This window comes from Neofelis nebulosa, chromosome 7, assembly GCF_028018385.1.
Source record: "Neofelis nebulosa isolate mNeoNeb1 chromosome 7, mNeoNeb1.pri, whole genome shotgun sequence".
Classification (NCBI taxonomy): Eukaryota; Metazoa; Chordata; class Mammalia; order Carnivora; family Felidae; genus Neofelis; species Neofelis nebulosa.
In genome coordinates, this window is record NC_080788.1 from 59,323,208 (window position 1) to 59,333,235 (window position 10,028).

Here is a 10,028-nt window from a genome sequence, read left to right on the forward strand (position 1 = left end):
CTTGTCTTTGTTCATGCACTTTGTAATGCCCTCATTCCTTTTGGGTATATATCTGGACATAATGTACTCATTCCTCTTGGGTATATATTTAGGGTGGAATTGCTGAATCACAGAGTTCTCTAGCCAATAAGACCTGTGGCAGGGAGAGTTTCTGCCCATCTCCACATCCCTGCCCCAGGCTCATCTTCTCATTGGTCCTACCCAACCTCTTTTTTTTTTTTTTTTTAATTTTTTTTTTTTCAACGTTTTTTATTTATTTTTGGGACAGAGAGAGACAGAGCATGAACGGGGGAGGGGCAGAGAGAGAGGGAGACACAGAATTGGAAACAGGCTCCAGGCTCCGAGCCATCAGCCCAGAGCCTGACGCGGGGCTCGAACTCACGGACCGCGAGATCGTGACCTGGCTGAAGTCGGACGCTTAACCGACTGCGCCACCCAGGCGCCCCTACCCAACCTCTTCTGACAAGCCAAATGCCTCTGGCTCCCAACCCTCTATATTGAAGGAATCTCTGACAGAACTGGAAGAATGCTGGATCAGAGACCCGGATTCTGGTGCCAACTTTACTCCTAAGTAGTTACAGAGGAAAATCCCTTAACTTCTCTGAGCCTACTTCCTCATGTATACCACCCTCTATATGGGTATTAGGAAGTCAGATAGCAATAATAGCCCAGAAAGTGATACAGATGAGAAAATGTATGTGTTGTGTGCCAGTCTCAGCCTACTGATAATCAGTGCTGTAGCTGGACCAGCCCTTGTGGGTTTTTCTTATGATTGTAAGACACCCTCAGCAATCCATCAGGAGACTTTGAAAGATATGAGGTTTATTACTTATAAGTGGTGGAAATTATATGGTGTACCTGGGGCCACACAATGAGGTCATGGCTCAGGCTTAGGCTTCTGCTTCTATTGAGGTAGAGGATGGGTGCTTAGGGTTTTGCAGGCTCACTCTTTATTGGTGAGTTTAAAATATAAGAGTGGAGAGGGTGCCTGCCTGGGTGGGTTGGTGGGTGGAGTATGTGACCCTTGATCTCAGGGTTGTGAGTTTGAGACCCATGTTAGGTATAGAGATTACTTACAAATAAAATATTTAAAAAACCCCATAAGAGTGGGAATTGAGAATACAGGAAGACAGGAAACAAGCAGCTCAAATGGTTAGTTACCAAACAAAATCAACCAAGATTTCTAAAACCATGGAGCCTAGAGTGGTGAGGGGATGGGGTGCAGTGCAGCCTGACTCTTTATCTAGTCATGTGTCTGGCAACGTGTTTATTCCAGATAGCCATTTTTAAGTAAGTAAGTGCCTCTTTTTTCCCCCTTATTTATTGAGAAATAATTAGCACATATTACTGTATAAGTTTAAGGAGTATAGCATAATGGTTTGATTTACATATATTGTGAAGCAATTACCACAATAGCTTCAGCCTAACATTCAGCACCTCGTATGACTATGATAAAAAGAAAAGAAGAAAAGAAAAAATAATTTTTTTTCTTCTGGTGATGCAAACTCTTAGGATTTACTCTCTTCACATCTTTCCTATAGATCATTCATCAGTGTTAGCTACAGTCATGTTGTACCTTATATCCCTAGTACTGACTCATCTTATAACTGGAAGTTTGTACCTTTTGACCACCTTCCTCCAATTCTCCCTCCCCACCCCCACCTCTTTTAATCACATGTCTGATCTCTTTTTCTATGAGTTTGCTTTTTTTGGTATTCCATATGTAGGTGAAATCATACAGTACTTTTCTTTCTCTGTGCGACTTACTTCACTTGGCATAATGCCTTCAAGATCCATTCATGTTATTATCACAAATGGTAGGATTTCCTCATTTTTTATGACTGCATAATATTATATATATATATACGTATGTATATATACGTATATATATATATATATACATATATATATATATATATATATATACACACACACACACATAGCACAACTTCTTTATCCACTTATCCATTGATAGACACTTGTGTTGTTTTTATGTCTTGGCTAATGTAAATAATGCTTCTATGAACATGAAAGTGCAGATGCTATATATATATATATATATATATATTTAATTTTTTTTAACATTTTTTTTTTTTTGAGATAGAGCACAAGCCAGGGAGGGGCAGAGAGAGACACAGAATCCCAAGCAGGCTCCAGGCTTGGAGCTGCCAGTACAGAGTCTAACATGGGGCTCGAACCCACAAACTATGAGATCATGACCTGAGCCGAAGTCGGATGCTTAACCCACTGAGCCACCCAGGCACCCAACAGATACGTTTTCATGTTAGTGTTTTTGTTTCCTTTAGATATATTCGCAGAAATGGAATACCTGGATCATATGGTAGTTCTGTGTTTAATTTTTTGAGGATCTTCCATACTGTTTTCCACAGTGGCCGCACCAAATTACAATCCCACCAACGGTACACAAGGGCTCCCTTTCTCCACAGTCATGCCAGCATTTACTATCTCTTATCTTTTTGATGATGGTCATTCTAACAGGCGTGAGGTTTTAGTTTGCTTTTCCTTAATGACTAGTGATATTGACCAGCTTTTCATGTACCTATTGATCTTCTGTAGGTCTTCTTTGGTCCTTTGACCATTTTTTAATGCCTGAGCAATCAAAAGTTAAGTCAGGAACTTGTATTAAAAAGAAAAAAAAGAAAAGGAAGAAAGGAGGAAGGAAGGAAGGAAGGTGGGAGGGAAGGAAGGAAAGTAGATCAGGGATTGCACTATAATATGAGAAAATATATTTGCAATAGGTGGTGATTATTAATCTACCTATTTATTTATTATTTATTTTTTTAATGTTTATTTATTTTTGAGACAGAGAGAGACAGAGCATGAGCAGGGAAGGGGCAGAGAGACAGGAAGACACAGAATGTGAAGCAGGCTCCAGGCTCCGAGCTGTCAGCACAGAGCCCGCCGCAGGGCTCGAACTCATGAACTGTGAGATCATGACCTGAGCTGAAGTCAGACGCTCAACCGACTGAGCCACCCAGGTGCCCCTAATCTACCTATTTATTAACAGCATCAGGCTAATTGGGCCTCCAGCCCTCCTGCTCCTCACCAGGTGCACAACCAGTTATTAATCCTAAACTCTAGTCCCTTAAGTCTCGACCTTAGCTTATTCCCAAATCTGGCCCATCAGTGCCTGACTTATTCCTTTTTAAAGACTGCTCAAAGTATTTATCTGCCTCATCTTAACTCACCTCTCCTTTCCAAACTAGAGAATGTTGTTGATATGGCTGTCATGATTATCCATAACACTCTCTATTCAGTCCTACCCTACCTGCCATGCTAGGGTCTGAGGATCTCCTGAAGACTCCATGATCACTCTTGCCCAGACACCAGACCATGCCAAATATATGTCCAGCTGGACAGAGGGACGTGCCTTCATGATCTTGAATAGCCTCAGGTGACACAGCCTGACTCCGGGCTCCAGCCAGGTTCTAGATATTAACCCTATGCATAGATTCATGTGATTTGGCTACTCACCTTGCCCAGATTCCCAGAAAGCCATTTGTTGCTGGGATAAGCGTAGGGGCTCCTGGGATAGATATGCCAGGAACAGGCAGCCACCAGGCAATGTGCCTTTGGGTTGAGAAAAATGAGGTCACTGACTACATAAGTGGGTGTAGGGGAGAGGATAGACTCTGGAAAGTTGTGTAAATGAGAGAGGCCACAAAAATGTCTCAGAAAAAGAGGACTGGGGAAAGATTACTTAGAGGAAATTTGTGGAAACATTAGCACTAACAGTGTGAAAGAGAACAAACCTTCTCTATGTCAGGTCACAGATGATGATCTCAGGCTGTGGGACAAAGCCCAACCCAGATTCTGCCTTGAAGGGAGAGAGGTGAGGATGAAAATGGAACAGGGATAGAGAAGGAATCAGGTAGGTTGGATGGCAATGGGATTGGGGATGGAGAAGATGAGGGTGAGGATGAGATTGGATGGAAGAGATTTGGGGTCAGGTGGGAAGGGAGTGGACAAGATGAGGAAGCGCTGAGGCTGAGCTCTGTAGGAAAGGAATGAAGGCTAGCTCTTTGCCTCTTTTGCCAACTTTCCAGACTGAGCTTCTGCTCCAATTGAGAGAGGAGAAAGTTGACAAGATGTGGAAAACTTCCTACTCATTTGCTAAGGATTTTCAAGTAAGTGGAGCCAACCTAGCAAAGTAGTTAAAAGTAAGGGCTCTTGAGTCAAATTGGGTTTAAGACCCAGCTGGGTGACCTTGAGGGGTGCCTGAATGGCTCGGTCATTTAAATGTCTGATTTTTGGTTTCAGCTCAGGTCATGATCTCATGGTTTGTGGGTTTGAGCCCTGCATTGGGTTCTGCACTGACAGCATGGAGCTGCTTGGGATTCTCTCTCCCTATTCTCTTTGCTCGTCCCCTGCTAGTGCACACGCATGCATTCATTCTCTCTCTGTCTCTCTGTCTCTCTCTCTCTCTCAAAATAAAAACTTAAAAAAAAAAAAAAGACCCAGCTGGGTGACCTTAAACAAACAAAGGAAACTTTCAGTGCCTCATTTTGTAGGTTACACGTGTTCAGGCAAAAATAATGTGTGGAAAGCCCTTAACTGTGCCTGACACCTAGTAATATTGCTCCAATTATTACTTTAATTAAGAGAAGTTGAGGATCCAGAAGGCAGAGCTCCATATTTGAGGAGTTTGAGTGTTTAGGTCTTGAGTGATGTCAAGTGCCTTGTTTGTAGTCCAAGCCTTTCCTGTGTGACTGCTCCCCCAACTTTGCATCTCCCCAAGAACAAAGAGGAGGAGGCTTGCCCTACCCTCTAGGGATACCAAGCCCCCAGATCGTCTGGAAGTCACCCCATCCTGGCCTTGTCTGAAATGGAACGTGACAAAGTGAGCTGACTACTTCCTTGCTGCCCAGTCTTCAGAATTCTATAAAGGGTGTGAGAATCTGCAACAAGTTTCACGGGAATTCTCCACCCTGGAAAATGACCTCAGATAAACTGTAACATGAAGGCACTCCCTTTTCTGAGAGTGAGAGATTGGCAGTGAGAGTCTAGGAGAGACTGCCCAAAACATTAGATGCTGGAATCAGACCTGGGTTCTATTTCCAGCTGTCCTACTAAAACCACTGTGTGTCCTTAGGGAAGTTACTGAGTTCTCTAGGCCTCAGTTTCTTCACCAAGTAAATAAAGGGGTTAGGCTAAGACCCCTTCCAGACCTAAAATTTCACTATTCCCTTCTACACTCCTCATCCCAAGTGAATGGAAGCCCCTTATTAGGAAAAAGACTTCCTTGGCTTGTCATCCAAAGTTCAATTGGCTAGGGAAAGGGAACTGACTTTTAAGGGTTTATATGTGTTAGATCCTATGTCACATTTACATAAATTTCTTCATTTAATCCTTATAATAGCTTTTGGGATGAGATATTATTGCCCCCATTGTACAGAGGAGGTACCTGAGGCCAGAGAACAAAATTGTCCACAGGTATCCAGTAACAGGCAATAACAGGATTTGAACCCAGGTCCCACGAAATCTTGGAATCTTTGCTCTGGCCACCCTGGTGCCTCTAAATGTCTAAAACCAGAAGGCAATCAAGAAGCGATCAAACTATAGCATGGTGCTGTCTATAGTTAATGATACCATATTACATATTTGAAACTTGCTGAGAGTGGATCTTAAAAGTAGCCATCACAAGAAAAAAAATTGTATGAACTATGTATGGTGATGGATGTTAACTACACTAGCTGTGGTGATCATTTCAGAATATACACCATATCAAATCATTAGATTGCACACCTGAATCTAACATACTACTATATGTTATATGTCAATTGTAACTCAATAAAAAAGGGGCAATCAACATTTTTATAATTTGTGTCTCATCATTAATTGTTCAAAAGGTATTCATTGAGCAACTGCTGTGAGCACAGAGCATATTAGATCACACAGGGACTAAAAGGAATTCAAGACACACTCCTAGCCCCCCAGGAGTGGAAAATCAGCCCAGCTCTTGGGAGGAAAAGCAATACCTCTTGCAAGCACAGTACTTGTGCAATGTCCCTCTTTTCTGTTATGCCGTAAGCAACCAGAGGGTAAGACCTGTGCCTTTGCTGTTCACTGTCATTTCCTCACTGCCTAGCACAGTGCTGGGCACAGAGCAGATTCTCAGAGGGTATTTATTTGGTGAATAAATAACATTGCACAATAAGTGACTGATTAAATGCCCAGATGAGTGGGAGAGCTGTGAGGGCTGGGGGAGTTCAGAAAAGGTCTCTGGAGGAGGCAGACTGTGAGCTGAACTTTGAAGGATAGAAAAGGTCAATTGTACAAACTCATCTCTGGGCTGGAGTCCACTTCTACTGGTCCAGTCTTGAGCTGCTTCCCCTCCACAGCCAGACCTTCCTCAGAAGAAGAGAACATCTCTGAATTTCTATTCCCTTTGGATCTGCTGACACCAGTGTGGTATGGCCACTTTGTCAGTGTCAGTGACTTCTGAAAAAGGGTTGTCATCTTATGGGAAACAAGAGTCTCACCTGGTCTGGGTTCAGGAGAGGCTGACATCTTTGGAAGGCACAGACTTTGGGGGATAAGCTGGAGAGGCCCCCAGATGGGACGGAAGGCAGTTAGGGCTGAGTTTTCTGGGAGACAGGAATGCCAATACCTGGAGTGGTGGAAGTAACAGATAAGCAAAGTAAAGGAGTTGCCCTCCAAGTCAGGCCCAGGGCTGGGTTCCCTATGCTCTCTTCATTTAATTTTCTCTGCCACCCTGTGAGGCAGCCATAGCACCCAACTGCAAGAGAATAGTTAATTAAGTAAGCTACAGAACCAAACAGAATATTACGTAACCATTTACAATGAAATTTTTTAGATGAATAATCTCATACTCAGGATATTTGGAAAATTATCTCTAGAGTCCTTAGTCTTTTGTCTAATTGTTCAAAAATACAAAATATTTCTAATAAGATGAAAAGAGAAACATTAAAAATGGATTCCAGGGGCGCCTGGGTGGCTCAGTCGGTTAAGCGTCTGACTTCAGCTCAGGTCACGATCTCACGGTCCATGAGTTCGAGCCCCGCGTCAGGCTCTGGGCTGATGGCTCAGAGCCTGGAGCCTGCTTCCGATTTTGTGTCTCCCTCTCTCTCTGCCCCTCCCCAGTTCATGCTCTGTCTCTCTCTGTCCCAAAAATAAATAAACGTTAAAAAAAAAATTTTTTTTTTAAATGGATTCCAGTACAAACAAAAGTATTTTTGGAAAACTGTAATTACAAAGATTTTGTAAGCATATAAAAATGGTTAAGGTTTATTACTATGTGAAAATAAATCATATCTGTGTTTTGATGGTGACTATGAAAATATTTATTTATAAATCGTTATCAATGCTGTTCTCTGGGGGTGGAGTACAACTGAGAATGACTTTCATTTTCTATTTACATATTTCTGTGTTTTTTAAAATACAAAATATGTATTATTTTCATAATCACAAAAATAGAGGTATTTTCAAATTTTAACTACATATAAGCAAGAACTGGCAGCACAGAAAAATTCAAAGCTGATGTGTTACAGTGACGACTGTTGTCAAGTCAAAATTTGTATTAGAGCTGATTGTGCCAAAAGAAAAATTTTTTCAAAATCAGGGTTTCTGTTTTAACCCATTAAGTGTGTGTTAGTCTTTTTGTGCCGCAATAGAAAACTATAACATCCTCTAACACATCATCCTGTTTATTTCACTTTCTATAAAGTCTCAATCTGCAAGGGTCATACTTATCATCTCTTTCCTTCCAGTCACCACCTTCAATTAAACGTCAACTCCATATCTGTCTTAGCCACTTCTATGAAAGGACTGACATAGACTAAATGCTTGGAAAACTGAAGAAAAAAAAAAAAATCAGTGTTTCACCACCAAAAAAGAAAAGGTGGTTAAAAGGAAACTAAGAAGGAAAAAACAGTGGGATAAACGCTGAAGAATTACAAATATCCAATTGATTAGCATTTATTCTGAAAGAAAGAAAAGAGGAAAATATTTTTGCCTCCCAAAGGGAGCATATGGGTGATCCTTGAAAATTGCTTTAATATCCTTCAGCATAGAAATCCTACTTCTAAAAATCCTACAGAAATATTTTATGTATTTATACAGAAGGATATATGTACCATAAAATTCACTGTATTTATAAGGGCAACATATTGTAGAAACTTACACACCCACCTACAGGATAATGATAAAAGATACATGATGATATATGGTACATCCATACAATGGAATAATATTAGCATTAAAAAGAATGAATATGGTCTACACGTACTGTCATAGAAATACATGTAACCAGGATATGATCCCATTTTTGTACAATTACATCTATGTAGATATAAATACTTAGATAGAATGTATGTCCAGTGTTTGGGGTATATCTGTGAGGACACACACCAAATTATTAACAATATAGGGTTCTATGAAAATGGGGATTGAGGTAAGGTAGGGACATTTTGTTTTTCAGCTGAGTTAAATCTCCATTATAGAGGAGAGCAAATAATCAGCAATGCCAAGAATACTAGCATAGAAAGCCTAAATAGAGCCAAATTAAACAATGAGTTGATCATAATGCAAACAACCCCTGCCCCCCCCCCCACTACTAGCTAAACAGAGACAATAACAAGGTACAAGGGCAACTCTGTGATCAAAAATATCACAAAGAAAATGCAGCATCACTGTGGTTGAGGGAATGGTCACTGGAGCTCAAAGCCCCATGTGCCAATTATCTCCATTCATGTTCCATCACTACACTGAGCCTCAATTTCCTGCTGAATGAGGAAGATGAGCAAGACGAGATAATGTTTGTAAAGCTCAGAGAGCCACTCAATCCTCCATAACATTTCCCTGCATGACTACTTGCCAACTCTGTAAATTCTACGATGAGATCAGGTAGAATCTCTGTACTTGGTGCAGTACTTGGTGAATGGTTAGGGGGTTCTGGGAAGAGGTGTTTTAAGATGCTGGAGTAAGATTTTTTTGAGCCTTACTTTTCAAGCCTGGGAAGAAAAGCCTGGAAGGCTGAAAGAAAAGCCCCACAACATGAAGGAAAAGGAACTAGCAACGTAAGATAAAGATCCCAGGAGATTTTGTCACTTGAGGAGCATATTTCAAGGAATGGAAACCCTGAAAGAATTCACCAACACAGGCCACGGGCTATAGAAGTAATTGATAATGACTGTGGGGACATGAACACAGAAGTGATTTAAAACACCAAGGTCTAATTAAATGGTGCATCAGCTTTGATATCCTGAGAACGAGTAGGCAAGGGAATAGTGAGGTTCACAGGGTTTTCTAGACAACCATATGATATCAAAGGGTTAGTAAAGCTGGGGAGGAAACTTAAACTCACATTTCTCTAAAGCAAGATTAAAATATGAAATTGGTAGTAGAAAGGATAAAAATATTCCACTAAAGCATCTTATGCTAAAAACCAGTTTAAAAAAACTAGAAAGATGAGATGATGTTCTCCTCTGACCTAATTTTCAAGGACCTAGAAAACACAAAGTCCTCCACAGAAATAGCATACAGGGAAAAGGAAGCAAATGAAGAAAGCAACCAAAGCGGGCTGGAACACACCATAATCACAGCCATAATGAGTACCCGCTGAGTTCCTTTGACAGAGGAAGGAAAGGGTTATTGATGATTCAAAAACAAAACTCACAGGGAGCCTGGGTGGCTCAGTTGGTTAAGCGTCGGCCTTTGGCTCAGGGCATGATCTCACGGTTCTGGGGGTTCGAGCCCCATCGAGCTCTGTGCTGACAGCTCAGAACCTGGAGCCTGCTTCATTCTGAGCCTGCTTCAGATGCTATGTCGCCCTCTCTCTCTGCCCCTCCCCCAGCCCCTCCTTCACTTGCGCGCACGCGCGCTCTCTCAAAAAGAAACGCATTAAAAAAATGTATAAAATAAAAAAACATAAAATTCAGTGCAGTCAAGTCCCAAAACACGTGGCTAAGACCAAAAGTTGCGAGATGCAGATAGGCACCAAGGACTGGCCCGCTGTTGATAGGCACTCAGCTGGTCATCAGACAAAG

The 10,028-nt window shown here is 41.4% G+C and overlaps 1 long non-coding RNA gene across 1 annotated transcript in view; it reads right to left on the reverse strand.

The window, feature by feature from the left end:
- The window catches only part of LOC131516632 (uncharacterized), an 18,521-nt gene extending 8,714 nt beyond the window's left edge, over positions 1-9,807 (reverse strand). The window contains exons 1-2 of the long non-coding RNA XR_009264183.1: positions 9,659-9,807; positions 6,504-6,631 (exon numbers count right to left, since the gene is read on the reverse strand). This is a non-coding gene — a long non-coding RNA (uncharacterized LOC131516632). The remainder of the gene's footprint in view (positions 1-6,503; positions 6,632-9,658) is intronic.
- Between the last annotated feature and the right edge of the window lie 221 nt (positions 9,808-10,028).